The sequence below is a fragment of the Sciurus carolinensis genome, chromosome 11 (genome assembly GCF_902686445.1).
Source record: "Sciurus carolinensis chromosome 11, mSciCar1.2, whole genome shotgun sequence".
NCBI classification, from domain to species: Eukaryota; Metazoa; Chordata; class Mammalia; order Rodentia; family Sciuridae; genus Sciurus; species Sciurus carolinensis.
Genome location: NC_062223.1, coordinates 123,342,821 through 123,348,820, shown reverse-complemented (window position 1 = coordinate 123,348,820; position 6,000 = coordinate 123,342,821).

Sequence of the window (6,000 nt, the reverse complement as noted above, 5' to 3'; positions counted from 1 at the left end):
TCCTGACTCCATCCTGTCTGTCCAAATTTGACACACATTTCAATGACAAAGACAGTAGTTTAATTCTCTTGCATTTGTCACCACTCCTGGTGATAACTGGATGTATCTCTGGTTCTCCATACCTACTGTAATGATGTATCCACTAGGATAGCCAAATTCTTTTTATTTTATTTTTATTTTTTTCAGTGCTGGGGATCAAACTCAGAGCCTCATGCGTTCTAGACAAGCACTCTACCACTGAGTCATATCCCCAGAGCTAGAAATAGCAAAATTCTTGAGAACAAATATTGTGTATAGTTTTGTACCTTATTTTTATTTCTAAGGTTTCATAATTATTGATAAACAATATTTTATGGACTGTGAATTATGTTATCAAGTTTTGCCCTATAAAACCAATGGAAGAGAATGGCAATTTCCAAAATACCTTTAAATATCCAAATAAAAGTCCATATCTAACAAAAAGTTAAAGCATTCCAGTTAAATGTAATGAAGAAAATTGATTGCAATCATTCTCATAAAATTATATAACATTTAACAAATGATATTAAATATAATTTTACCCCAATAACTTTAGCATGAGAATAATATCTATAAAACATATGTTTCATTATTCTTCAAAATTTGAATTTTTCTTTATAAGGAAAAAATTTCCAATCTCTTCTTGTAGTCATGTTACTTATTCGTCACTAGTCTTTGTCAATATAAAATATACTTTCTTTAAGATAAAAATTTGATAAAAATTTGATGAAAATACCTTTTTTTTCAGACTCAAGTTAAAAAATTCCAAAAACTAGTGTCTTATGACTATGGCATATTAAATACAGATAAAAAAGATCAATGAAAATTTAAAAATAACTCAAAATAATTGGTTACTTCCTGATTTACATGTTTTTTTCTTCACAAGAAATCTCTTTAAACAATTGCTTCAGGGTATATCTGAAAACTTTTCTGAAATTTTAAATTTTTAAATTTAAATGACTGGAATGAAAATTACTACAGTTTAACAATGTCTCTCTCATTCTTTTTAATCCATAATCAATAAAACATGTAGAAGAAAAGTTAGTCTTTTTAGCAAATGCTGCTGGATATCCATATGCAGAAGAATAAAACTAGATCCCTACCTTTCACCCTGCACAAAAATGCAGTTGAATTCGGAATGTGAGCAGAAATATTGCAAATGCTGGAAGAAAACATAGAGTCAAAACAATACCATATTGTTACAGGCACTGACTTCGTTAACAAGACCCAAAAACTCAAGAAAAAAAAACATAAAGAATCAGTAAGTGGGATGGCATCAAATTAAAAAGTTGCACAGCAAAGAAAATGATAAGGAACATGTCATGTTATGTTTTGGATGTGAAGTGTCCCCCAAAAGCTCACGTGAGACAATGCTGGAAGGTTCAGAGGAGAAATGATTGGGTTGTAAAAATCTTAACCCAATCAGTGAATTAATCCCTGATGTGATTAATTGAAGTGAGAGGGTGTGGCTGGAGGAGGTGGGAATCAGGGCATGGCTATGGGGTATATATTTTGTATCTGGAGAGTGTAGTCTCTATCTATCTATCTATCTATCTATCTATCTATCTATCTATCTATTTCTCTCTCTCTCTCTCTCTCTCTCTCTCTCTCTCTCTCTCTCTCTCTCTCTCTCTCTCTCTCTCTCCCCTTCCTAATGATGTGAGCTGCTTCCCTCTGCCACACTCTTTTGCCATGAAGTTCAGTCTCACCTTGAGCCCTGAGGAATAAAGCCAGCTCTCTATGGATTGAGACCTCGGAAACCATGAGCCCTCAAATAAATTATTTCTCCTCTACAGTTGTGCTGGTTGTGTAGTTCAGACACAGCACCAAAAATAAACTGACTAAAACAGAGCATGAAGAGAAAGCAACAGAACGGGAGAAAATGTTTGCCAGCTATTTTTCTGACAAGAAATTAAGATGCAGAATATATAAAGAACACAAGAAGATTAACACCAAAAGAAAAAAAAACAAAAAACTCCACAAAGATTCCAATCAAGAATGGACAAAAGAACTACTTGCTCTCAAAAGTAAAAACACAAACAGCCAACACCTATATGAAAAAATGTTCATCATCCCTCAATCAGAGAAATACAAATCAAAACAAAACCCAGATTTAATCTCTCTCTAGTCAGAATGGTGACTATCAAGAATACAAATAATAATAAACTCTTGAGGATATGGGGGGAAATGTACACTCATACGTTATAGGTGGGACTGCAAATTAATGCAACCAACTGAAAAACGTGTGGAGATTCCTCAAAATACTAGGAATGGAGTCACCACATGGCTTAACTATCCCACTCCTTCATATTTATCCAAAAGAACTGAAATCAGCGATACAGTCAAATGAATATTTCTGGTAGTACAACTATAGCCAAAATAGGAAACCTTTACAGGTGCCCATCAATAGATGAAAAGATGAAAGTGTCATATATACATAATGGAGTTTTACTTAGGCATAAAGAATGACATGATGGCATTTTCTGACAAATGGATGGAAATGGAGAACATAATGCTGAGTGAAATAAGCTTGTCTCAGAAAATCAAGGGTTAAATATTTTCTCTCATATGCAGAAACTAGAGCAAAGTAATAGAAAAAGTTGGGAGTTGAATATCATAAAAAGGGAATATCAGTGGAGTAGAAGGAGATCGAGAAGGAAGGAGAGAGGAGAAAAGGGAAGGAAATGCGGAATGCATTTAACAAAACTATGTTATATGCATGTATAAATATATCACAGTGAATTCAACTCTTACGTATATCTATAAAGTGCCAATATAAATGAATAAAATAAATAATCAAAAGGAAGACGAGTAGAGGAAAAGTATCAGGGGGAGGGAAGAGGGATGGGAAGGGAAGCAGGGGGCACCAGGAAATAAGATGGAGTAAATTAAACTCCATGCATGATTTATTATGTCAAAATGAATGAATAATGCACCAATAAAAGCAAAACCTAAAATTAATTAATTAATTAATTAATTTAATTAAAAAGAACATTGACAATATCTTGAAAATCTAAGTGGAGAAAAGGAAATTCTAATTGTCAATTTTACCCAGAGTTGATTCTTGTGGGATTGGATTCCAGTGGGAGGTCATTATCATTGTTTGTTCCAAATCATATTCTTATTATCTATACCAAGCATAAAAGAATCATCAAATCAGCCAAGCTTTCCAGAAAGTCAAGTGATTTGAGTCATCAGCTTCAGCAGAGATCAAGATTAGTGATTCAAAGGATACCTTTGGTCTGTCACCTCCTCACACAATCAAAATCATTTCCCTCCAGTGCAAGAGAGGAAAAAAAAACCATACAGTATTGTCCTCTCTGGGAAGAAGGAGGGGTGTGTCTGAATTCCAGACCATGACGTTTAAAACCTTATGATGTTCTGCTGCAGTCTTCCTCTAACTGTTAATAGATGCACATGACTCTTGATCTCTCTCTCCTTGTCCTCACTGTACAAGCACAGGTTCCATAATCATCCCTCTGTCCTTTGTATTATGAAATCAAGGCAAATATTTATGTGTTTGCTCATTTCATCTCAGGCAATACAGGGTTTTATTCTTTCATTTTGAACCTGTATTAATTCATCTCTAAGCTTCTTGCAACAATTTTATTCATCACATTTATATTGAGATTTGCTATGTGCAAGACATTGTGTCAGCACTGTAGTGAATTTGCCATTTAGGACAGAAGAAAAATTGGTAAATAACTCATAGATAATCCACTATTAGTACATGATACATGGAGGCAAAAGTAACATGTTCACAGACACACAGAATTTAGTCTTATCATCTGTGATGTCACTATTAAGAAAGGGTCTTAACGGTTAAATAGGATTATACAACTACAAAATAAGGTGATATAAGGAAAGAGAAACAAAAGGAATTATGCATGAAAATTGAGGGCATACCAAGTTCCTTTCATATAATAGGCACATCATGTGACACTTCTTGGGACATAGAAGAGAAACACTTTTTTGTTTGTTTCAATACAGTAGCCTTTGCGGACACCCATTGTGGTCTAGAACCATAACAGCAGTGTCCTGCAACACTTGCCCAATCAAGGTATTTACCACAGTTGCTAATTGGCCTCCCTGTCCTCTTCTAGGCTCAACTGTTCTGAAGAGGGAGGTGTTCCTTATTCATTTCTCTACTTGAACACCCACAGTTAACATTTTGCTAATCACTGTTGAGCTTCTTTTAATTTAAGTCCACACTTATATCTTAACAGTATCTTAAGCCTTATCCCCAATATAAATCTTCATTACTATTATCTATGAATTTCATGATTTACTGGTGTCATCATCCAAGTTTCTAGTAGAATGCTTTCCCAAGACAAAATTAAGAGTAAAGAGTCCTATGGAAAAATAATTCAATATTTCTGACATATGATTAGTCTTTAGATATTACCTGAGTTCACATAACTATGAAGTATTATTCTCTATTTTCACCTACACCACAGAACTGTTCAATTTCCATAAGTCTACTACCAGATATTTATCTAATACTTTACTAAATCAAGGATAACCTAGGAGTATACAATCCTTTTACTCTAATACAGTATGAATCCAATGAAATGCATTTTGCTATGTTTTATCAATCTTACGATCGTTCTGAATCACACCGCTTTCTCTTATAAGAACCAAAAACAATTTCCCCCCCCAATGGAAACTTGTCATGTTATACAATGTGAAAGAACATGGACGACACTACCCTAAATAAAATAAACTAATCACAAAAGGACAAATACTCCATGATCTCCTTTAAGGTATTTATCACAGTAAAACTCATAGAAACAGAAAATACAATAATAATAAACAGTGGCTAGGAAATGGGAAAAGCAGAGTAGCAGTTCGATACTTATTAATCATAAGTTACATTAGATATACAGTTCCTAAAAATGTCCAGTCCATTATGTTGCCTAAGGTTAAAAATGTGGTTTTGTACTTCAAACTTGAGAGAAGATCTCACATTAAATATTTGTCACAAACAACAACTACAAAAAGAAAAGAAAAAGAAAAAGAACAAAGGGAAACAAGAAAAGATTAGGAGGTGATAAATCTGTCAATACCTTGATTGAAGTGGTGGTATCACAAGTGTTTGCCTCATAATAAAACAAAAAAATTGTATGTAAGAAATATGTACAGTTTTTTTCTATCAATTTTATCTCAATGAAACTGTTAAGAAGCAAGCTAACAAACCAAATATTTTTCTCCTTAAATTGTTTTGCTATATTGCTTATGATTCATTCATCTCAAAAATGGGTCATACAAATGGAGGCTAAGACCACTTATGCAGGGTTGGTTGATAGAAATTCTCCAGGAAGTAATCAGATATCACAACACACAAGTTCTTTTAGCAAAGCAGGACAGGAAGCAGTAGCAATGAAGAGCATGTGTCAGAGGCAGACTTCAGGGGAGCTGCTCACATGGAATGGGCCAGAGTCCCACAGCTGCCATCAGATTTGCAATGACAGAACAAGAGATAATGGAGTTTCTGTGATGGGGGTTGGCATTTAGTGGTACAGCCTTGTGAGAAGCCAAGAAGACAGAAAATGTTGTCATCTAGAAAATTGTAAAGAGTAGGAAATACTGAATGAGATGTTTGTTTGTTCTGTGTTTCTGTAGCAGAGTACCACTGACTATACCGCTATATATACTAGTACCACTAATATATAATGAGCAGAAATTTATCTGGCTTAATATACTAGAGGCTGGGAAGTTCAAGGTCAAAGGGTCACGTCTGGTGAGTGCCTTTTTGCTGCATCCCATGGTAGAATGACAAGGACAAAGGAGTACACACATAAGACAAAGGAAAGGGAGCAAATTAATTATTATATTAAGAATCCACACCTGTGATCTTTAGCATCTTCTCAGAACACCACTAATTCATTCACCTCATGACCCAATCTCTTCATAAAGGTCCCAACTCTCAACACTGTTGCACCGGGGGTCAACATGTGAGCTCTGGAGGACACATGCAGACCA